Below are 24,423 nucleotides of genomic sequence, written 5' to 3' on the forward strand. Positions count from 1 at the left end.
CAAAGACGGTCTGGGGCTTTCCAAAGGGGGGGATCCAAACGTGGCCATTTGGTCTCGGAAGAGGAGCAGATCAGAGCACAGGGCGGTCCCCCATCAGGCATCAGCGCCAGAGGCGCAGGGGAGAGCAGAAGACCCAGACCGTGAAGAACGAGGATCGGCCGGCGGCGGACTTCTCCGCGGCAACACCGGACTAGGGAAAAGAACAGGAGATGTTCTCTGAGTTTGAAGGGAAGATTTTCAGAACCTGGAATTCTGGACCTCGCCAAAGGATCCGTCAAGTGTGGGAACACAGTATCTGCACACGAGACCCCAACACGTCTCTCAGCCATGCAGTCCGTAAAGAAACGGATTACGGACACGCTCCAGCAAAACCAAAACCGAATCCAGAAGCAAATGGACGTGACACGGGAGACCACGGCACCTGACGCAGCTCAGAAACGTGAGAAGAACCAGGGGTTCCGGTCAAACGCGCTCTTTTCCTGGGCAAGAGTCCTGGGGCAGAGACTACACTTTCTGCTCCTCCCGTCAGAGTGCTCGGCTCTGCGGTGACATTCACACGGTCGCAGCCCTACAGATGTTGTCTCCCCCGTTAGCACGTGTAGACGAGCGCTGCACAAGAGACACAGAAAGCCCGCCCGGAGACCAGAAAGACAACGAATCCAAACCTGTAACTCACGAACACCAAGACGTGTGAGACCCGGCGCGCGGCCCGCGTGAGCTGCCACAAGTGGGACAGCGGACAGACACACACACACGGGGACTGGTCACCCCGGGAGGAGGGGACGGAAAGAAGCATCTTTCCCTGAACAGACTCGCACGGGCGGGTGGGAGTATGTTCTCACACCACGTGCTGGTCTCACCTCAAGATGCTTTGAAACAGTTCGATGAAAGTTCAGCACATCAGTCGGGCATCTACAGGGCCGGACAACATGCCCTCGTGTAGGAAGAGGCCGTTGTGGGCACTGAATCAGTTACATGAAATCAGGATGGTTTTGAGAGACACGGCGGGGAGAAGGAGAGAAAGAGCCTCAAGCAGGCTCCACACACAGCACGGAGGCCGACACGGGTCTCGGTCCCACAACCCTCAGGTCACAACCTCGGCCGAAATCAGGGCCGGAATCGGGAGTCAGACATTCAACCGACTAAGCCACCCAGGTGCCCCTAAAGTCAGAATTTTTTTTACTCTGGACGAAAAGAGATAAAGAGATAAAGCGCATCGAGGGAGGGACCATTGCACAACACGTCCGGGGCGCGCCAAGACGGGCAGTAGAGAGTGAGGGAAGAAACCCCACACGCGTCACGAGTCCTGTGTACCAGAAGTCCTTGTGCACCATAGAGGGATTCCAGCGTGCGCGCAGCAGGGAGCCCACGCACGGCGGAAGCCGGTGTTCACAGGCACCACGGGCCCCCCCCACGGAGCACCTTCGGCTGGCCTAGTGCCGAGCACGGGGTGACCAGGGCGAGCCCGCTGCCGGAAGGCCATCCCCATGGGGGCGGGCGGGGCAGCGGGCCCAGGCCGCGGCGGAGGCGAGCGTGGGTCGGGCCGGCGCTCCAGCAGAGCCGCAGCCCCTCCCTCCGTCCCCAGAGGAAGGAAGCCAAGAAGCCCAGCAGTGTGGCGACCACACACGGCGGCCTCACCGCACCGCACAACACGTGCCGGACCATCTCTATTCACACAGCGAAAGGGAAAGCAGAGACCATCGGTCCACGCGCCAGCGGGTCGTCTACATCCAACCCGGGCCACGCCCCGTTCCGGTGACCTGAACAGCGCCGGCCATCGCTCGGCGGAGCTTTGGGGATAAAGAAGGTATCTGTCCAGGAAAACAGACGCAAACAGACTCACCTGCGCCATGTCTCCAACGCCTGCGGTGGGGCAGTGGGGCTCACACAGCCCGCCGTCCCGTCTGCACCTCTGCCGAGTACACCAGCTCACGGGAGCAGCTCGTTGTCAAACAGCCCTAAAAGACACTCCCAAGCAGGAAGTGTTCTTCCAAGCCGCTGCCAGGGGGCGCAGGCTCGGGTCCACCCGGAGCCCTCCCCTCGGCCAAGGCTGCTTCCCAGTCTGTCCTGTCATTAGATGGAACTAGCCCCGGGCCACGGGGCCACGGGGCCACACAGCCAGCCGCAGCCTTCTGACCCCACGTCCCAGGAAGCACTGGTCTTTGCCGCAGGGCCCACCTTCAGGCACAGGGCTCTGCCTCCAGAGTAAAAACGCAGCCCACGGCTCCCGGCGCAGAGACGCCATCCGGGCAGTCACTGATGAGCAAACACGAGGCTCGTCAGCTTCTGGTTCCGCAGAAAATAAAATAAGGCCCCTAAAGCACCAGTCCTGTCCCTACCGCTTCATGGGGTGGTCGTCCTTGTCCCGGATCTCGGGCAAGACGCTGGACCCTCTGAGCAAGGCCAGGGCCCTGGGACTTGACGCGGTGGGCTACGGGACGCACAGCAGACCGCACGGCGGGGTGTGAGAGCAAAGCCCCCACCGCGGACACGGTAGCGACGCGAGCAGAAAGGGCCTGTGGCTCTGCAAGAACCGAGACAAGTAAACAGCGAATCCCGCTCTTACACAGTGAATACGTAAAGTTCAAAGCCTGAGGATGCAGAAAAAGGGGCAGACTCTCGCTGAAGTCGAGACGTGTGCCCCTAGAAGTCACAGACACGTGGCAACGTCCAGCCCCTGTGAAGCCTGCGTGGGCCCCGGCTCTCGCTCTGCCGGTGGGGAGCGCCCAGAGCCATCACGGAGGCTGTCCACAACCCTGACACCTGAGTGCCCAGTGAGGACACAGCATGCACCAGAGCTTCTTATGTGACCACGGGGCCCCAAGCACCACTCAGTCTGTGGCCCACAGCCAGAGAGCAGGACTAAAGTGGGTCACCTCCTCCTAACCACGAACAGGTGTGATCAACTGTGCAAAACCATGTATTTTTGCATTTCTGGGAAGAGAGAACAGAACTAAGTCCACAATACCGTCTATGACCAGATGACTGGCGCTTGGATTACCCTCCCTGCCCGCAGCAAGCGTGTCCACGAGCCACCGCCCACTCCCCAGCGAGCCCCGGCCTCCGCACACAAGAGTGGGCCCTACGAGCCCGGAGGGCGAGGCACCGCGGGGAGGCCGTCTGCTCCAGAAGCCAGTTCCCCAGCCCCAGGCACCTCACGCTTTCCCACCAGGACCCAGGGTTAGCAGCCGTGCCCCCCGCATGCGGCACGGCCAACGACTAGAACGATCAGGCTGAGCTGCCCACACACTCACCCGACCCCCAGAAACTCAGTGACGGTGAACAGTTTCCCCATTGTTTCAGGCCATCGAAGCTTTTAAACGATGTTCCGCTGCAGCCCCACGTCCTCCGTGAAGACCCTGCAGACCCAGAGCTCTCCCAGTGAGGGAGGAGCCCCTCTGCCCGCGGGCGGCCACACACCTCGGGGACTGAACCCAGCGCCGCCCTGACACGTGCCCCAGGGCTGCCACGGCCCTATGGAAAAGGCCGGCAGGGCAGACCTCCCACGCCTGCCACCGGCAGGGCTGTGCCCCGCGTCCTCCTGACGTCCCTGACAAGCTCTGCTTCCTTCTGCTGTGACCCATGTGGGCCCGCAGGCCCCCTCCGAAGGGTTGACCGTGGACGGAGGAGCCAGCACTGCCTGGCCGTACCCTCAGGCCCGAGCCCCGCACAAGCGAGCGCTCGTGCCACAGGCGGGGACCTGACCAGTGCGCGGGCTGCGTCTGCTACGGACGCTCGCGGGACAGAAACGTGAGGCCGCACCCGTGTGGGATCACGCGGAGCTCCTCGAGTTATGGAAGGGCTCCAGCCCGGCGGCAGCTGTTTAGAAGTACTTGTAGCTAACTAAACAGTCCCCTTCTCCTCCGCGGTGTGTGTACGTGACTAATCATAGCAGCGGCTGCTTACAGAAGAACAGCCAGCGGGGACTGCCAACTGCAAGTCTGTGACAGATTCATAAAGGGGCTAAGCTAAACTGCCCTCTGCCCTTGGCTAGGAAGGCCCGGCAGGGCCGCAACCAAGTCAGGCGCGAGGAGCTCATTCACACGGTGACGAATGGGCACAGCCTCTCGGGGAGTCAGCGTGGCAGGCCGGCAGGAGCTGCAGAGGCGAGACGGGCCGCCCGCCGCCCCAGCACCACGGTCCCTGCACCTTCCTCAGCAGAATCAAGGACACTAGCCAGAGGAGACCGAGTTCTAGAGGCCCTTCCAAGACCCTTTAAAAAAAAGAGTTGAAAACAAAATCAGTAATCACATTTCACAAAATATTTTTAAGTTTTATTACCACATTTTATTCCCCAACTAGCCCTACGGAAAGGGATTCCAGCAAGATGAACAGATTCCCTTTTCCATGAACGAATAAAACTAAACATTAAAAAGAGGACGTGAGAAATACTTAGACACACTTGGAAATTCTGCCTCCAACACCAGATCTTCCCACGGCCCCGAGAGGCCCCATCTGGCTGTGGTTCAGAAAATACACGGGACCCCTGCGCGTCCCCTCTGGGTGTGGCTACACAGGGGACACACAGGACCCCTTACAATGCCCGGTGGACCCCCTTCCGCCTCCTGGTGACCCTGTCGGCCTCTGGATGGCAATTCTGGGATCCCGACCCCATGGGCCTAGGACACCCAGACCCCCGGGCCCTCGGTGGTGATTCCCAACCGCAGGCCCGTGGCTCTCAAAAGCTGGCACCATCCCAGCAGGAAACTGCCTGCCCACCTACTTTACCACAAGCCTGTTACCCAAACCAGAGGGGACAGCGAGGGTCTGCAGAGGACCGCTGGCTGCCCAACTCCCCCTCACACCAGGCGGACCAAGCAAGAGATATTTGGGGACCCAGGTCCCCTCACCTCTTATCTCCACCCCGCGGCTCTGAGAACAGAAGGAGAATCCCCCAGAGCAGCTGTGCGTGGAGATAAGCTTGAGATCAGGGCTTGCGCGCTGGGCCTGGCCCGTGCCCAGGCAGCCCAGGGAGTGGGAGGAGGCCCTAGACGGAGTCCCAGAAGCACAGAGAAGGCGAGGCCCTGCCAGAAGCTTCCGTGTATCTCCAGGGAACTGGCCCCACGAAGAGCAAGGCTATCAAGTATTCATGCCTTTCTTAAAACTAAATACAACTGGCAACTCCAGGAAAGACAGCGGAGACAGAACTCAGAAGGATGAGCCAATTTCTTTAACTCACGAGGGAAACAGGGTTTGCTTGTTTTTAAGAACAGACGTGGGCTTGACAGAAGCTGCGGCAGGGACTCCGACCCCAGCCCCACTTTCTTCCCTGGGGGCAGAGGTGTGAGCTGTGCCCTTTCCCCGGCAGCCAACAGGGAGCCCGGGGCACCTGGTCCAGCTGGAGTCCAGCTCAGGCCCCGATCTCGGGTCACGGGTCCGGCCCCGAGTCGGGCTCAGCGCTCAGTGGGGGGTCCACTTAAGACTCCCTCTCCCTCTGCCCTCCCGCTCATTCTCTCTCTCAAACAAATAAGATCTTTAAGAAGAGAACGGAGGGAGGGAAGGAAGCCCCCGCGATCACTAAACACAGGACAGAAGTGCTCGGTCTCATCGGCGTCCGGGACGGAGATCTACAGCCGCAGGGAGACCCTCGGGGCAGCGTCGGGAGCATAAGGCCTGCGAGGGCAGCCGATGCCCCGGGGGAGTGCGGAGAAAAACGGGACGGCCGCACACGTCCAAGTGCGCCCGGGGAGGCCCAGGCCCAGGGATACGGGCCCTCCTGTACAAACAGTGCGTCGGAACGGTCGGCGGCGGTGCCGTAACGGATGAAGAGCCGCCATCGGAAGGAGAGGGAACGGACGCCGCGGTGCGCAGAGGACTAGCTCAGACGGCACAAAGCCGCCCACCAGCCCAGCCTCTCACCTACAGCCCTGAACCAAGGGAAACAGACACAAAGATGCATTCTGTATTTATAGGAAAAAGTTAAAACCAACCAACAGGCAGGCAGGCAGACCTACGGCCCAGAGCCGCAGGCCAGGAGCTCCGGTGACACACCTGTCACCCGGACGTCTGTGGGCCAGCTGCGCCCCACGGCTGCTCCTGGGCAGAAGCTCCGCGGGAGCGTGCTCTGGGACAGCTCGTGGAGGACACACCGTGCTCCGTGCGCTGCTCCTTGGGCGGTTATACCACCAAGCGCCACCACAGCTGCCGCAGCAGGGCAGGAAGCACGGGAAGCAAGGGCTGTGGCCGGGACACGCGGGACCCCCGAGCGCCCCCTCTGGGCTGTGGCCCGGGGACGCACGTGGGAAGCTGAGGGCGTCCGGTGCCAGATGTGGGAACAGCGGCCTCAGCCGCACACCCACAAGCTCCCCCCAGGAGAATGAAGGTAGACGCAAGCCCACGTTCACGCAGTGTGAGAAGAACCTGTTGTGAAACGCTGTACGTGAGATTTGATTTAATATGTTTACTTATTAGCCTTTAAAGTAATTAAAATATTAACAATAAACAAGCACGTGTCCCGGGGACTGGCGTCTGCCGCCCGCCCACCGTCTCTCCCCCGTGCCTTTCCTGGTGTGTCCTCTGTCACTACGTTGTACGCTTTCCTCGCTCAGAATAACGGGAGCCCTGACACCAACTAGCAGTACTAAAGGCACAGCAACACTAGCCACTCCTGCAGCACGAGACCTTCCGAAAGGGTGGGCACGGGCTTCAGTACACTAGGATTCTTCTCAAGGGGCTCCGGGGGTGGGGGTGTTGCTGTCCGGGAATTCCAATGGGTTCCCGCCAGTGACAAGTGCTCAGCTCAGTTCCTAAAGAAAACAAAATGAATAAACACCAAAGCGTGAACAAATTCTCTGCTGTGTCGCCTCACCTGGTTCTCGGACAAAACGACCCCCACACGCAGCCGGCCCCACGCCCCTGGGTCTCGAAAGCCTGCCAGGCTGGCTGGGAGCACGGCCGCTCCTTGGGATACGCGCGTACCGTGCTCCAAACGAGCTGGGATTTAAAATTATTTCATAGACTAAACTGACAAGCATTTGAAAGTTCGTTTCATGAATGGAAACCGCGAGACGTGCCACCCTGGGGCTAACTTCACCACCTTCAGAAGAAAATTGTGCGGGGAAGAGAATCTCACATTTTCTTCTCAAAATCTAGAAGTGAAAAGGTCAAGTAAAAATAAATACAAAGCAAAGTAATTTGAGCTCCTCTTCAGTTCGCACAGCAGAAAGCTCAAGTTAAAAATAAAAGAAGTGTGAGCTTTCTGGAGCAAGGGCTGGGGGGTAAAGTGTCGGCACACATCCGGCGTCCCGCCGGGACAGGACGGGGCGGCAGCGCCCAGCTCGGCCCCGCTCTCCCCGGACACGCTGCTGCAGCCAGGAGGAAAGAGAGACCAACTTCTCGCAGGGGAGCCGACAACCCAATCCTGACGAGCGCATTCCGGCAATGACCAGGGAAATCCAAAGGAAAGTTTCGGAGTAAAAACCCTGCTTTTACTCAAAACTGCTTTGTGTTGGCGTCTCTGTCGTGTGCAGCGAACACATGAGCAAACCCGGACACCAGAAGGCACGCGACGAGGCGGGGAACACCGTGGTCACCCGCTCGCCCTCCGCTGCACGGCCCGGGCCGCACCGGGAGGACACCCAGGGCACGGAGGGGAGGACAGGCACCCGAGAACTCGGCGTCCCCAGGGGACGGCGCGGGGACACCGCACAGCCCCTGAAACAGCTCCCAGAGGGGGAAGGCGCTCCCATGTGGGGCGCTGCAGCGGGCACGCCGCGCTCTCGGGGGGCAGTAGGGCAGATTATCGGCTCACACGCGCACTCCGAGCCCCGGGGACCGCCAGGCCACCAGCGCCACCGCGACAGCCGTGCGTCCCGGGCAGCAGCCGCGCCTGTGGCCGCGGTTCCGCGGCTGTTCCGCCAGTCGGTCAGCAGAGCTCGCTCCCTGCGGCTGCGGGAGGCCAACCACGCCCCCCGGGCCCGGTGACACCCGCATGCACACGTGCACGTGTGTACACGCGAAGACACCTCCCAGCGGGGATGGAGCTTATCCCGTGGGGAGACCACGGCTCTCGACGGCCTCCCTTGTCTGCACCGTCCGCACGTCCTGTGACGAAGCCCACGGCTTGTGAAGGGAAGAGCACGTCCAGGAGCAGCGTGAGGGGGACAGCAGGCGGGCCGCACACACCGCCCAGGCCTGTGCTCACGCGCTCCCTGCCCCGCGCTGTCCCTGCTCTGACCAACGGACATGCAGAACCTCATTAGCTGCGGAGGTGGGGGTCAGGCAGTCCCCAGCTGCATACGACACCCAGTGCTCGCCCCATCCTGTGCCCTCCCAAATGCCCGTCCCCCGTGACCCCAGTCCCCCCAAACCTTCCCTCCATAACCTCAGTCTGTCTCCGACGGGTAAGAGTTTCATGGTTTGTCTCGCTCTCGGATTTCCAGTTGCTTCATGTTTTCCCCTTCCTCTATGCTCCTCGGTTCTGTTTATTTTAATCCCACACGTGAGTGAGAACCTGGCAACTGTCTCTCTCTGACTGACCAACGTCCCCCAGCACGGCCCCCAGCTCCATCTGCGTCGTTGCAAATGGCAAGATTTTTTTCCTTTTTTGGTGGCTGAGTAATATTCCATTGTGTGTGTATGTGTGTGTGCACGCACGTGTGTGCATGTGTGTGCACGCATGTGTATGTGCATGTGCATGTATGTATGCGTGACTGTGCGTGTATGTGTGTGCACATATGTGTGTGTGACTTGCATGAGTGTGTGCGTGTGTGCGAGTGTGCGCGAGTGCGTGTGTGAGTGCGTGTGCGCGTGCGCAAGTGTGTGAGTGTATGTGTGAGTGCGTGTGCGTGAGTGTGTGAGTGCATGTGTGAGCGCGTGTGCGTGAGTGCGTGTGCGCGTGTGTGCGTGTGTGCACACACGGACACAGTCCGGCTGTCGCAGGCGTCGCTGCTGCGAACACTGGGAAAACAAGCCCCTTCGGGTCCCTCCATCGCCCCGCGGGCCTCGAGGACCGGACTGAGGCCGTGTAGCCAGGGCATGGCTCGGGACACCCCAGCCATCGTGGGGCAGCCTGTGGCGACAGGCGGAGTCATCAGCGGCACAGCGGGAGCTCAGGTGTGCACTCTTGTCGGAAACGCTCCGTTGTCCCTAAGAGCCACAGCGGAGGAGGGGGAGGCGCGTTCTCCCGAGCCGGGCCCCCGAAACACCTAAATTCGTCCAGATGTACTACAGAAAGCAAAAGCCTTTCTCCCAGCCACAAACACCTCCTCCAAAACGGGCCGTGGTCGGCAGAGGAGGCGGCCGTGGCAGTCGGGAAGGGGACGGCAGGGGATCGCGGGAGGCAGAGCACGCAAACCCAACGCCAGAGATGTGGAAGGGGCCAGGGAGACATCGCGGCGGGTGGCAGCACCCTGACCCTCTCCCTGACCACTCCTGCACCTGGCCCGGTCTCCTCACGCAGGGTGACACCTGCCTGAGGCAAAGCTGCTCCCCACGCCACGTGAGAACCAGCAACTAGCGAGCCCCCCGCCGCCGGGAGGACGGACATGGGCCCTCCTGTGCACCTGGCACGGAGTGAGGGAGCACTGCCTGGGGACCTTGGCCTGGGTTCCCGCTCCTGCCCCACTGGGCACACAAGGACCAGAAGCAGAACTGGTACGCAGTGTGCGTCACCCCCCTGCCACGCCATGTTCTCCGCGCAGGAGGCACCAAGCAGAGGAAAGACTGTGTGGTCTTAGGTCCACACTGGGAGCCACACAATTAGGTCTTCAAACAAAACAACAATTCAGCCTTTAACAAAAACCCAGGGGCAGAGAACACGGTCTCCTGTCAACAGAGGGTGTTTGCTGTAAGGTGGCAGTGGGAGGGCCAGGCCTGTGGTTCAGGAACGGAAGGTTCCAGCACACCCCAGAGCAGACCTTCTGCCCTTCGGGAAGCTCTGCGGGTCTCCAAGTCCTCCTCTCCGTGTCCTTCCTCTTCTCCATCAGACTTCTTCAGTGCGAATCCCCAAGACAGACTCAGCGCCGCGTGCACAGAGCTCGTCTCGCCACCGAGGATGGGTTGCACCGAGAGGCCCATGCCAGTGCAGTAGGGCCATGGCCACACAGACCACAGACGGAGCCCTGCCTCCTCCCCGGGCTTCCCTCTGCCTCAGACCCCTTCCAGGCCGACGGGAACTCCCACGTGAGCACAGAGACGCCGCAGGAAAAACGGCAACAGAGCAGACACCCCAAACTCACCAACCCCCGTGTAGGGATGAGGCGTGGGGAACAGCCCAGAGCAGCCACAGGAGCCAGAGACGGGGCGAAGAGGGTGCGGGCAGGTTCCCAAAAACCCACGGACTCGGCGAGCTTAGTCCCCGCCACCTAGAGGCCGAGCTGCGCTGCCCCAAGTCCAGGTCAGAGGACCCTGCCTGCGAGCAAGCCGGGAAACGAACCAGAAACTCCCCACTCTGAGGAACGGGCCGCCTACCCCGCCACGGCCAAGGGCGCGCAGCCGCGGCTGACAGCTCACTTCGCCAGCGTGACGGGCGAAGCGGCACCGCAGCGACGCTGAAGGGCCGCCGTCGCGGGTGGGAGCGTGCGCGGGACACACGCCCGTGTCTTCACCTGTTTGCCTACAGGAGACTGGCCTCCCTCTCCGTGATTTTTAAATACCCGTGGTCCGCTGCAAAGCTTTTCCCCGCGGCCGGCCCTTCCGTGTCTGCTCTCCGTTCTCCGTGTCTGCTCGCTCGGGCAGGTCTCCCCGGCTGCGGTGCCTCCTCTCGGAGCTCGGCTCGCCGTCTTGCCTCTCGCGGGACCGGAGATTTCAGCTCCTCTGTGACAAGCCTGGCCTCCCACACGGGCTGCATTCGGCTGCGTTTCTGTCCATGCGCACCGCCCGCCTCCCGCACCGAGCTCCCTCCTGCGCCCGGGGCTCGCGCGGCACGTGGCGCGAGGCGGAGGCCGACGCTGTCTTTCACACGACGGTGCCCGACTGTCCCCAGATCACGTCGCCGGGCGTCCCTCACGACCCGGCAGTCGGAGCTGCCGCCCTAGCCACAGACGACACACCCATCCGGATCCGGGCTTCTCCCCGAGCGGTCGGCACCGTCACCTCCCACACACGGACTCAACCCGGACGGGCTCTCTGGGCGCGTCGGTGTCTGGTGGGCCGTGCGCCTTTCCTCGCCCCTTCTCTTCGGAGTTTCTAGGTCTCCACGAATGCCTGTTTCTCGGTGTCCGTGTTAGGTTCCACACGTCCAGCCCGAGGGCACTGACGGCTCTTGCCGCACTCACACCTTAATTGGAATCCCATGAACTTTGCCCATTACCCCCGGGCGAGAACGGGCATCACGGCGGCGACCCCTACCCGTGAACAGGGCGCGCCCCTCCCTGGGCTCCAGGCTACTTCCGTCTGTCTCAAGAATTTTGCTGTGGTCTTTACTCAGGTTGTGAACCTTTCGGACCATGTTCGTGCCTGGGCCGGATCTTCCTGTAGCTGCTGTGAACGGGGGCACCTCTAGGGCATCTGCAGGCAAGACTCCGTGTGTAAGGATGTTTGCATGTTACGTGTTTACTGGCGGATTTTTATGATTTCGGTTCCTTATGACACAAGCACCCGTTACAGAGGGGTCTCCTGAGCACCCTGCAAACACATCATTTTACCTATTCTTTCTTTTAAAAGATTTTATTTATTTATCTGACAGACAGATCACAAGGAGGCAGAGAGGCAGGCAGAGAGAGAGGGGGAAGCAGGCTCCCCGCTGAGCAGAGAGCCCGACGCGGGGCTCGATCCCAGGACCCTGAGACATGACCTAAGCCGAAGGCAGCGGCCTCACCCCCGGAGCCCCGCGTTCTACGTATTGCACTCCAAATCCCATGCCTGTGTTGTCTCTCGTCCTGTCCCACGCTGCTGGTAACAACACTTGGATCCTCCCCGCAATCGTTCATGAAACTGCACATCTGTGCTTCGTGCAACGTCTGCTCCTGCTGTCCTGGGGACCCGGCGCCCAGCCCTCCTCGGCCGCGAAGTTTACTCTGTTGCCTTCATCTTCAGCAACATCTTCCTCAGCCTTCTGGCTCGTGTTTAGACTTGGATACGACTTTTTCCTCGAGAAAAGGAGAACTCCCATCAAAAACAAACCGAATGACCGACATTCATGGGTCCTAAAAGAGATTTTTACATTTCTAAATGTTACATTTTTTTTTTAAAGATTTATTTATTTATTTGACAGACAGAGATCACAAGTAGGCAGAGAGGCAGGCAGGTGGGGGGGGGGGAAGCAGGCTCCCTGCTGAGCAGAGAGCCCGATGCGGGACTCGATCCCAGGACCCTGAGATCATGACCTGAGCCGAAGGCAGCGGCCTCACCCCCGGAGCCCCCCAGGCACAGGAAAGTCACATCCGACTCCAATCTCATTACTTGAGGATTCCAGCAATCCCGCAGCACACCTACTGCGTCCGCCACGACCGCTCACTCCCAAGGGGCGCCTCCGCCCGCTCACCCCGGCTGCGAGTGCCTTCCGTCAGAAGAACGCTAACAAACTTCAGACAGCACTAAACAGGCTTTGTATAAGGAAAACATGCTAAACTTTTCTTACATTGCTGGGAAAATTCATTTTTTATTAATTTGTCATTTTGACTAATTCCTAACTCACTCACTTTTAGGAGAATAAGAGAAAAGTGTGACAGCAAACACACCGAAGGCCTGTAGCGTCCCTGGTTCTTTACCACAGAGACTCACACCTGGGAAACTCCATCCAGGTATCAAGGTGCGCACGTCTACACACACTTGTCTCTGGCCACACGGTTAGGACGGTTTGGAGAAACGATCGTGAACACGCTCAGACGATGAGTTCCTGACAGGCTCTAGCGCAGCCACTGCCTCGGCTACGCCGCACCAGTGAACGCGGCCTCCAGCCACACTGCACACAGGCGCCTGGTTAAACGTCGTGACCGGGCTCTAAGATCAGCAGGCGTCGCAGCCGAATGAAGAAAGGGAACTATTAAAAAACCAACCAACAAACAAGGAATCCGGGGAGGCCACTGTCCTAACACAGCCGCAGGAAGCACGAGGCGACGCCACCACGGGAGAGAGAGGAGCAAACGGCTGGGAGCGCCGCGCCCCTCCTGGTACCAGGACAACTTCGTCAACAACTCAAGGAGCGAAGAATCCTAAAACATGAAATGACACCAAAGCAGCTTTTTTCTCACAAAAGAGCCTCCAGACTGGACTGTTCTCTTCGTCCACGGTTGTTTCACAGAACAAAGACCCAGGACCGCGAGGAAACCAGTCGAATCACCCCAGTGGCTGGTCTCGGGCGGAGCGCCTCGACACGGGCGCGCGGTAGACAGAAAACTCACCCGAGTTCCGAAGCCTGGACGCGGTGGGTTTCTTGGTACTCGGCGGACAGGCGAGCCAGGACTTGAGGTCCCGCACCTTCCCACGGCACCATCCGCTCGCACGATGGGCCCAGTTCTGGAAACACCAACGACGCACGCGTGCACGCTCTCGCCAGGCGAAGTCTGTAAGTCAGCACAGGAGCAACGCCGTTAGCAAGCCTTCGTCTGCGTGCGGCTCGGACGACTCCAGGGCTCCTTACGCCCAACTCTTACGGGCGGTCTCATTCAAGACACTTTCAGCAGGGGCGCCTAGGGGGCTCCGTCGTTAAGTGTCTGCCTTCGGCTCAGGTCATGATCCCAGGGTCCTGCGATCGCGTCCCCCATCGGGCTCCCTGCTCCACGGGGAGTCTGCTTCTCCCTCTCCCCCTCCCCCTACCTGTGTTCCCTCTCACTGTGTCTCTTTGTCAAATAAATAAATAAAATCTTAAAAAAATAAAAATAAAAACTTTCAGTTCATGGTGACCTGAGAACCAGCGAGGCTGCAAGGGGGCATCAGAAGAAAATGGAGAAACCAAGCCATCGACGTCCTTTATCATACTTAAAAGGCCAAAATGAAACCAGATCTCTAAAAAATCACAAGTGACAAAGTCCAATATCAAAAAAGCAAGGGATCAAAGATGCCCCGAAAACACAACAAAATCACCTCAGAAGTGAGCGCAGCGCCCACGTCACCTCGCTCTGTCCCCACGCTGCCCTGGACCTGGCTCAACACTCAGAAGGCGCCGGGACGGTTTCCCCTCAAGAAAGATGCCAGCTTTGCATTAATGTCATAAAAACCACGACCCCTTGCAGCCAGCTGTGCCCCCAAGGAGACTTGCAGGGTAAGTACGGGCAGCGTGCTGTGCCAGGACCCCCAGACCGGCTGACGGGTGCTCACCAGGCCAGGAGGTGGCACTTCCAACCCCACGGGCTGCCCACGGCTGCAGGGCAGGGGCCCCGCTCTCAAAATCCCTACTCGCCACTCCGGACACTTCCTCTGCCCCAAGCCCCTCGTGGTGCCCCCTGCAACACTGTGTCTGTCCACCGGGCCAAGCAGACCATCTCGACTTTGCTGGAGCTGACCGCCAGCCAGCTGGACAGGAGCTTCATCTCAAAGCTCCCTGAGAACACCTCCTTTCCTGGTCCAGCCCCCACCCTCAACCCCATCCGACTCCCAACAGCAGTTGGGGCCGGCCCCTGCCCAGATCTTCCGTGTTCTTTCTGGAGTGTAACTCTCCCCCAGGGTAAACGGGTGCAGTGAGCAATGGTCCTCTCATTCTCCCATCCGGCCCTACTCCTTTATGCCCCCACACATGTGATCCAAGGTCACAGCACCGGGCAGCACCCGAGTCTTCCCAGAAGCGACCACACCCATGTCCACGGATCCTGCTAGACCCAAGCTAAATGCAGCCCAACGTGACTTCCTCTCAGCCAGCTCAGGAAGAAGCCCAAGGACGTCCACGGCCTCCCGGGACAGGGGATGGGCAAGAGAGAAGCCGGGGAACAAGGAGGCAGCAGGCCCGGTGACTCCAGCTAAAAGATCGCACTCTTGAGAGATGTAGAGCGTATGCGGACACCGGCCAGGAGGGACCTCCGCGAGTGAAGCCCCAGCCATGCCCAGGGCCCCACTGGCCATTTCCTGTTTAGGGGAGTCTGGGCCGGCAAAACCAACGAATACGCTGCTCAGAGTAACCAAAGTGATAAATCCACAAAGGAAACCGGGAAGCAATTACCTCAAAAGTCAATGGGACTTAGGGCAGAGGATGAGATCACAAAAGGAACGTCTGAGAAATTATTAGATTTTTAAAAAACATTATTTTTTTAAAATAGACTTTATTTTTTAAAACCATTTTAGATTTAAAGAACAAGTGAGATGATGGTAAAGAGGTTTCCCACGTGCTCACACCTGGTGTCCCATGCGCTTACACCCGGTGTCCCACGCGCTCACACCCGGTTTCCCAGGTACTCACACCTGGTTTCCCAGGTACTCACACCCGGTTTCCCACGTGCTCACACCCGGTTTCCCACGTGTTCACACCCAGTTTCCCACGCGTTCACATGCAGTTCCCCACGCACTCACACCCGGTTTCCCCTTTATAAACATCTCCCATCGGTGCGTTACATTTGTTACAATTAACAAACCAGTATTGACACGTTATTGTTAACTAAGCATCAGATTTCCTCAGTCCCCCCAAGGCCCCGTTCTGTCCCAGGATCCCTTCAGGACACCACGCGACATCAGTCACGTCGCTTTCCGTCTCCTCTTGGCTGTGACCGTCCCTCCGAGGACCCCGACCGTTGGGCGGAGGCCCAGTCAGGCCTTTGGGGAGACGCCCCTCGCTGGGGTTGGCATGGCGGTTCCTCGTGGGTGGACCGGGGCCAGGGGCTGTGGCGGGGAGGACCGCAGAGCGCAAGTGTCCGTCTCCTCCCATCCACACTGCGCGGACGGGGACCGGGCGCTGGGGGCACCTGTCCCTGCTCACGTGGGCCGTGGTCACCTGGTGGGGGTGGGTCTGCCGGGTGTCCCCACCCCACGTGGCTCCTTCCCTTCCCTGCACCGTCCCCTGGGGCCCAGCCCACACCTGAGGAGGGGGAGGCACACTCCACGCCCGAGGACAGAGCGGCTGTGCGGACACTGGGGGGTTCTCCTTCGGAGGAGGAAATGCCGTTTCGGGAGCAGCGCGCGTGAGCCGCAGACGATGTCAGTGCGGACTCGTGGGTAGTTACGCACCGTGCGGGCTGTGATCCAGCACGACTTCACTCCGCGGCTGGCACGGGTCCGGCTCTGGCCACCGGAGCCCCTTCAGGTGGTTCCTCTGTCCCTCTGACACGCACCTCAGGGTGGGGGCTCCTTCCCTTCTGGCTCTGCCTGATGCTCTAGGGCCCCCGGGGCAGGTCCTGCTGGGCCCTGAGAAGGAGCCCTTCCTCTTTATTTCTTATACGCTCTTTTACAAAGCACACTTATGGAAGAAGCTAGTTTACCCGACCCCAAATCCATCTTCCAACCACGGATACAGCACCACATTTGTTCTAAGGAAACGGACTCCCCAGGGCTACCGACCTGGTGGTCCTACGGAAGGGGCTACCTGTAGTGACTGGGGTGGCGGTGGGGGCCGCGAACCCTTCCATTTTGAAGTCCTTGCACACTTATTTCCAGAAACATGCATACTTTTATAATTCAAAAACACGCAGCATTATTTCAAACCCTTGTGTGGACTGCACGTAGACACCCTATCCCAGTAAGGAAGATGCACCAACAATCTTCAGAAGAGGAATAAGCAGAAAGTAGGCTCCCTCTGCTCAGAAGTCGATAAACTCCGTCTGGCAAAGCACAGAGCGGCTGTGAGCCTCTGAGGCCCTCCCGCAGTGTCGCCAGCGGCTCTCTCCCGCCCGGCAGTCAGCACAGACTGAGGTTCCTACGGGCATTCAAAACGTCCGGGTGTCCGGGCGCACCTGGCTGGCTCAGCTGGTACAGCAAGTGATTCTTGACCCTAGGGTCATGAGTTTGAGCCCCACACTGGGTGGAGAGTTACTAAAAAAGATAAAATAAATAAATAAGTAAAATTTAAAAATTCAAATGTCTATATATTAAGTGTATAGTACTTGGAAATTTTCACAAGAGCTCTGCCTGGGGACAAAATGTTGCAGCTCTGCAGACGGCTGGGCTCCTCCTAATTTCCAAAAGCCAGAGAGTCCGGGTTTACAGAGAAATAAGTTAACCCTTTCAAAGTGCAGTCCAGGAAGGAAGCGGACACGAGGAAAACTCTGGAGAGGCACTGACAATGTTTTCTCTACAGGACAGGCACATTTAAGAAAAGGATGCCATAATCTCAAGGTTTGTAACATAAACGCTGTGTGCACACTGCAGGAGGAAAGGTTCCCAAAGTTCCCTGAAGCTGCTGAACCCACGGATTGGCAAAGGGGAGGTACCGTGCCACCAGCCTGCTGGGAGCCCCTGCTCAGCACCTTTGCAGCCAGGGCTGGCCGCCGCCCTGGGCGCAGTTTGGGCACTGGGGGAACTGCGCGGAGGAGGAGGGGGTCGGGGCGCTGGAGGCACCACGCTGGAGTGGGAGGTGCGAGCACCGCGCGGAGGGGCCGGGGCGCTGGGAGTACCGCGCGGAGGGGGCCTGGGCGCTGGGGGCACCGCGCGGAGGGGGCTCGGGCGCTGGGGGCACCGCGCGGAGGGGGCCTGGGCGCTGGGGGCACCGCGCGGAGGGGCCGGGGCGCTGGGGGCAACGCGCGGAGGGGGCCTGGGCGCTGGGGGCACCGCGCGGAGGGGGCTCGGGCGCTGGGGGCACCGCGCGGTGGTGCGCACTCAGCAGGCTCAGGGCGCGCGGGAGTGCGGGCGCGCGGCGGGATCCAGGGAGCTGACCGTTAACCGCCGCCAGAGGACCAGACCTCAAGGGACAGCACCTTGAGAGTACTGAGCCCAGGAGACTTGCCAAGCGGCAGCCACTCCCACCAGCACTGAAAAGGGGACTCGCCCTGAGCACTCGGGCATGGCGACCCAGCCCGTGCCCGCGCTGCTGCTGCTGCTGCTGGCCCTGCTCCTGTCTCCGCACAGCCGCATGGAGCCCACAGAAACCGCGCCCACCCTGGCCCTGGCCCCGGCCTCAGCCCCGACCCGGCCCTGGGCCCTGGTCGGGAACTCGTCAGCAGGCCAGCCCCTGTCGGGCTTCGAGTTCAAGGCCGCAGCGCCTGCCCCGCGCCCCGCGCCAGGCCCGCTTGCCCTGCGGTGCCCGCTCATCCCGCTCGCCCTGTGGCTGGTGCTCGGGTAGGGCACCGGTCCAGCGTGGCCAGCACTGCCCAGCGTGGACACAGAGCTCCAGGGCTCACCGGCCTCCACTCCTGGACTTCGCTACAGAAATGGGTCCAGAAAACAGAGAATCCCACCATGACTGGTTTGCAGCATGTGGATACAAAGGTCACACCTCCTGTGACTGCAGGAACAGACGGGGGAGGAGCTGGTGACATCCTACTGGGTTCAAGATGGGGCTTGGGAGCTTGGGGCACCTGCAGCTCTACCGTGAGAATTAAAAGATAGTTTACCTTTACTTTGGTTCATTAAATTTATAAAGTCACAAAATGGGTGGTGTGGCAGGTGTTTCTGTGGATTGTGGGTGACGGGGAGTGGTCAGGCCTGGGGCCTCCAGTGAAGCCGGCAGCTGTCGGGGGAGCCGTGGCTGCACCTGCCGCGGGGTCGGTGACCAGGGCAGCACGATGAGAGCAGACCACCCCACGCCCGGCGGTGCGCTCTGCGCCCTTCCGAGCCCACACAGGACCACTGCTCACCTAATTCCTAAGAGGAGCACACCACCTCGCATCTCCACACGCTGCTTTACTTCTGTGTGTGCTGAGTGTGTTTTGCCGTTTAAAGGTGACTTCTTGAACACGAGGTCTGGCTTTACACTGCGTTCACCTGAGTCATATCCACATTTTTTTAAATACATATTTTTATCTTTATAAACCCACATTTGAACTCTTTCAATATGTTTAGACTGTACCTACAACAAAGCCTACAGTACTTTACGGAGGTTAGTCTAATCCAACCATCAACACACACACACACCCTCCCCAAGTCCCTCAGTAAAGCAGACACGGGGCCTTCAGAACCAAAGACACGCCAGCCTCCGAGCGTCCCAGAAACAGCAGGCTCGGCAGCCCGCAGAGCACGAGCACCGTGACACGCAGTCCGCGTCCTGGAGCGCGCGCTCTGGGAGTGGTTCCGCTTCGATTTCCAGGAGGGGATCCAGTACTGACTTGCACCAAACACAAATGCAAATCATTTTCTTAAAGGCTGAAGGAGCAATATAAAGAAAAATCCTAATTTAGCAGGTTTTACTCTGTGCATTACAGGATGGCCAATTAGAGCTTTCTTTGACATAATCATGGAAAGGCTGCTCTCCCATGGGAAACTACACTTTCTTGGTCACCACTCCGACCCCTGCTCTCTCGCAGCAGTGCTGAATGAACAACCCCTAATGGAAGACGTGGAAATTCCTATCAGATGATCCGAGGATTCATTCCGAGCCCGGGAGTCCGTCAGGTCTTACCTCCCTTCCAGCTCCACCTGCCTGCTGGTAAAAAACTCAGATGCATGTTTTCTTGGGGGAATCTATGTCCCCAGATTGGGGATCGTGTGTGATCCACAGGAAAGGTGCCCAGTGTGGCCTGAAACACCAAGAATCACCTGGCGTGTCTCTGGTCCCAGCGCAGAGGCAGCAGGGCTCAAGGATCGGGGGCCCAGCTCCTGAGTTCCGCACACCTGCCGTCCTTGGGGAGCTCGGCCAGGTGCCGGGTCCAGGGCACGCCCAGCCCCCACGATTCACAGGCACGGTCACCAGTGGTTGGCACAAGCATCCCATCCTCACAGTCATGAGGGGATATCAGTATCCCCAGTCTGCAGACTGGGAGACCAAGGCCCCCAAGGTCAAATAACATGTCAAGGTCACACAGGGAAAGGTAGCATTGGGATGGCTGAACCCTAACAGGCTGGTTCCAGAGATCAGGCAAATAAGGACTTCTCTCGGCCGCCTCCCAGCTGAAGAGGAGAGGACAGCTCCAGAGGTGGGTCAGGACCGTGGCCGAGGTGGCCGCCACCATCTGACAGAGGGAGAGCAACACAGAGAAAGACACGAGGAGGGCAAGCAAGCTCTGCAAGAAGCTGAAGAGGCACGAGCCGGACAGGCAGACCGAGCCGGCGGGGAGGGGTCTGGGCCTGAGCACCCGGGGCAGGGCCGGCGGGGGAGGCTGGGGCAGCCGGAGCTGGGTGCAGCCGGCCGCTGGCGGAGTGGGTAGCGGTTTGTGCTGAAGCCCGAGGCCCAGACCCGTGGGGAATGCAGGCGCAGAGGAAGACCAGGAGCTCAGCAGCTGCACGCAGGGCGCGGAGAGCAGGAGGGAAGGATCAGGGCCCAGTCAGGAGGCTTCTGCTGGGGGCAAAGGAGAGCGGGTGGTGGCCTGTGGGCCACGGGGCCAAGGGGGGCGTGGAGAAGCGGGCATCCCGGGTGGAGGACGAATGGGGACTGAGGGGCCGGCAGGGAAAAGCCGCCAGGTTCCCACAGCAGGGAACCGCTCGCTGTGAGGAGAAAGGGTGGGAGAGGAAGGCAGGTAAGGGGCGGGTTCCAGATGCTGGGCCTGTGACCCGCAGCCGGGGAGGGAGCTGCGATGCACGGCCTGGCAGGCCTGGGGCCCAGAGCCCACAGGGCACGGCAGATGGAAAAGCAGAAGCACGGGGCCCCGGCCCAAGGCCTGCACGTCCACAGCAGAGCAGCGGGACGCCCTGCCCCGTCCGTCTCGCTCCCCTGAAGCTCTGTCCCAAATGCCCCGCCTTCCAGCCAGCACATTGCCCACGCGGCATTGCCCACGCGGCATTGCCCACGCGCAGGCGCGCCCTCAAGTCTCTGCCTGCCCTAATCCTTCCTCCCCGCCCCGCCCCCACCTGCTCTCCTGCCAGCAGCGCAGAACCTTCCAAACCACAGCTCTGACCTCACCCTTGCACGCCCGCACCCCTGCCCAGGGCCACCGCTGGCTCAGCGTCAGACTCGCTGTCCTGCGGCTGGCCCGCCTGCCCCTCTCCGGCCACATCTGCTTACTGGGCCTCCAGCAAAGCTCCCGAGCTCACCTTAGCTCTTCCGCTCTCAATTAACAAAGAGGCAGCACGGGACCGGCTCTCAGCGGGAAAGACCCTGTGAGGACCTGAAGGGCCAGCCCCGTCCTCCCTGAGCCGCAGGCACTACCTCGGGGGCCAATCCGTGTCCTCATCTAATCCCTGCAGAAACCACTGGGGGCAGCTGCCCTCGGAGAGGAAGCGCGGTGCGGGAGCTTCGGCTGTGGGGACGGCCCCTCCCAAACCCCGGACTGGGTCCCCCAGGCTCCCATCCGCGCAGGAGCTGTTCTGCATATGCCCTTGGCTGGGGTTGCCGCGCAGTCCGTCGGTCGACCTCAGACACCACCCCAGGAGGCTGCAAAGAAGCAGCTCTTCCGGAGGAGGGCCTGCCCCTTCCCTGGCTCCTGGGAGGCTGTGCGAGTGTGGGGCGGTGGCAGCCATCCCTGGGGCACGCGGCTAGGCAGGAGCCCAGCCCCAGAGGGCACTTCCCCCAGACTTCTTCCACCCACACAGCAAAAGCCATGTTGCGGGCCACAGAGGCCCACGTTTGGGTGCTTGGGGAGAACCCGGCTGGACCCTCCCCACGGAGGGAGGCGTGGTCACTAGGGCAGGACCCGCAGAGCTGGGCGAGGGCTCCTCTCTCCACTGGGGGCCAGGGCTGGGCCCACCCACAGCGACCATGTACTCAGGTCACTGTACAGGAGGAGCCTGTTGCAGCCCAGGGCACCCCGAACCTGTCCCCAGCCATTCTCGTCACCAGGTAGGTCAGTCCGTGCAGTTCAGAGTAAAAGACTAACAGGCCCACTTGGCCACAGACTGCCCCATTCTCCAGTTAGTCCTAGGGCATCGGCGCCCGCATCAACTCCCCACCCACCTGTCTGCGGGTGGGGATTGTCCAAACTGGTCCAGAACTCGAGACGCTGCAAACAGCGCTAAGCAGAGAACCCTGCAGCGCCAAAGCCTCTGACTGGTCCTAGGACCCCCGCGGACAGGACCGTGGGGGCGCGGCCCACTGTCGCTCTTACCGCTTCCTCACGGAGCCTGGTCTTGTTACGCACAGACGCTGCCCCAGATCCTAGTGACCAGAGGCGGCACGCGGCACTCTCCCAGACTATGAGATGGAGCCCGGGGGCTTCCTGAAATGCCTTCCCGAGAGAGACACCGCCCCTTCTGCTGGAACATCAGGCTGCCATCAGAAGTCACCCGCAAGCACGAGGACGGAACAGCAGACAGGAGGACGCAAGGGCCCAGAAAGCACCTTCCGGCCCCAGACTTTGTACTTCTTGGTTCGAGGGGCCCAGGAGCTAAAAGCCAGACCAGCCAGGTTCTGCTCCATGCTGCCAAGTCAACCCGACCCAAATGCAGGCCAAGGACACTGCCTGGGCACAGGGACTACGACCAGGCCTGCTACAGACCTGGATCCACAGCAGTGACCAGCGGCGACCAGCAGCTCCCGGTGCAGGGCACAGGGGAGACCACACGCATGCCACCAGCAAGCAGGCCCACGCCATGCGTTCCTCAAGCAGCTCGACGTGGACAAGAACAGTGCGGCGAGGGCAGAGGAACAGCCGCGCCAAGGACACACGCCGGGAGCCAAAGGCTGGACGGCAGGCAGGCGGCAGTCTGATCCACACCCCCACGGGAGACACAACAGACGCATGGGACCCGGGGTGGGGGTGCCACGGGTGCAGATCCACAAACAGGGAAAATGGAGGGAAACCGGCAAGACGCAAGGCCTGTCGACCTGCTCCTGAGGGAACCGACTTTCCCCGTGGTGAGGGGAAGTCTCCGGAAGGGGTCCAGCAGGGGTCAGCTGCTGGAACGCGCCCTTGGAAGGATGGGCACAGTGACCCCAGGACGGTGGACTGCACGGAAGCGAGTCTGGGCCCAGGAGAGCCAGCGAGGGGAGCCAGAGACAGACCAGAAGGAGCTGGACAGTGCACAAGGCGGGGAGAAAGGAACAGTGAGCACAGGCCCCCGTGGGAGGGACAGGGACAGCAGGGGTGTGCACCGTGCCACGTCCGGAGTGGAGGGCATGGCAAGCAGGCTGGGGGCAGCGGCGCCCGGGACAGGGAGGGGCGGGGGAACCAGGCAGCTCAGGCCGCTCTGTCAGACACTGCTGAGGGCCTAACAAGACAGGACAGTGGCCGCTGACCTTGCCAAAGCCAGGTCACCAGTGACTCCGAAGAGCCATTTCAGAGGGACAGAGAGGCCAAAAGCCAAGCAGGACAGTCAGGAAGGTCACGAGAGTGGGGACAGGCATCAAGCCGGGAGGCCCCGGCATGAACACCAAGGGCCTCCCCCCCCCCCACACCGAGGCTGTGCGTGGACAGCTTGAGACATACAGGTCCGCCCGAGCAGACATCTGCCGGCCTGGCTTGCTCGGGGCCTGTCAGAGCCCCCACACGAGGGGCACTCAGAAAACACTGGCCGGGAGGAGGTGAGAAGAGCCGTGGCCGCGGAGAGCGCACCAGGACGAGGTCCTGACGGCCCCGGGGCTCACGTGGACACAGAGATGCGGAGAGCCCGCGGGGGCGGAGCCGGGGCCCAGCCGGACACACGGCCTCGGTGCGGCCTCTGCGCTCGGAGTACTGTCCCGCCTGGAGCCGCACCGGCAGCAAACATGAGAAACACACTTTCAGCAAACCCACAACTCAAAAACATCCTGTGGAATTAACAAAAACTTGCCAAAATTTTACTTCGGGATTCCCCGTGTAAAGGAAACTTCAGACAACAAACTAGCACTGGGTGCGAAATGGGCTCATTTCGAGAAGCTCTGCCCGGAAGGGAGGTCAGGGCCGGAGGCCTGATGGAAGCCCCTCTCGGGGTCCCCACGAGGCTCGGAGCACGCGCTGACCACGGCCCCTCGGGGAGCTGTAAGAGAAGCGTCCGAATAATTTGATATATTCTATTTCTCAAAAGAGCCTCCATCTGCAAACACAGCATCACCAGAAACCCATCTTACGAACACACACACTGGACGCTCACACCGAGAAACCGCCGCTCACGGGTCTGCGACTCCAGCGGGCCGCGGTCACACCCGGCCACGCGCTGACCAGATGAGCCAGGAGCGGCGAGGACGACCCGTCCCCAGCAGGAGGGAAGCGCCAGAAATTAAGCCTGTTGCTGAGCATGACTTTATCGTCCAGCACCCGCGTGTGATGGCCGCGCGGGGACGGGAAGCCGAAACCTAAGGTGCTTCTCGGGCAGATGAGAGATGAGCGGCCTGAGTCGCAGCCTGGAGGACGAGAATCATTGGGTTCCGGCCTCTCGCTCAACAGTCCAGAAAGCAGGGGCCTGGGCGGCTCCCTCGGCCGAGGCTCTGACTCGATCTCAGCTAGATCTCGATCTCAAGGCCGTGCGTTTGAGCCCCGCGCTGGGCTCCACACTGGCCATGTAGCCTACTTAAAAAATAAATTAAATAAGAACATAAAAACGCAGAAGGCCTTGACTGGCAGTGTCCACCTCCGGGACCTCGTGACGCTGCTGGGGATTCCTGGGGCTGCAGCGGACGCA

The 24,423-nt window shown here is 60.5% G+C and overlaps 1 protein-coding gene across 4 annotated transcripts in view; it reads right to left on the minus strand.

Moving 5' to 3' along the window:
- Positions 1-24,423, minus strand: part of ADARB1 (adenosine deaminase RNA specific B1) — a 130,927-nt gene that overhangs the window by 88,775 nt on the left and 17,729 nt on the right. Inside the window, exon 1 of one of the 4 annotated variants that reach the window (XM_082719859.1) lies at positions 20,923-21,075. The exons of the other annotated variants lie outside the window; for them this stretch is intronic. The gene's annotated coding sequence lies outside the window, so the exon portion shown is untranslated. Of the gene's footprint in view, positions 1-20,922; positions 21,076-24,423 lie in introns of those variants that run through there. 4 annotated transcript variants of the gene reach the window in all.

The sequence above is a fragment of the Mustela nivalis genome (assembly GCF_964662115.1).
Source record: "Mustela nivalis genome assembly, chromosome: 1".
Lineage (NCBI taxonomy): Eukaryota > Metazoa > Chordata > Mammalia > Carnivora > Mustelidae > Mustela > Mustela nivalis.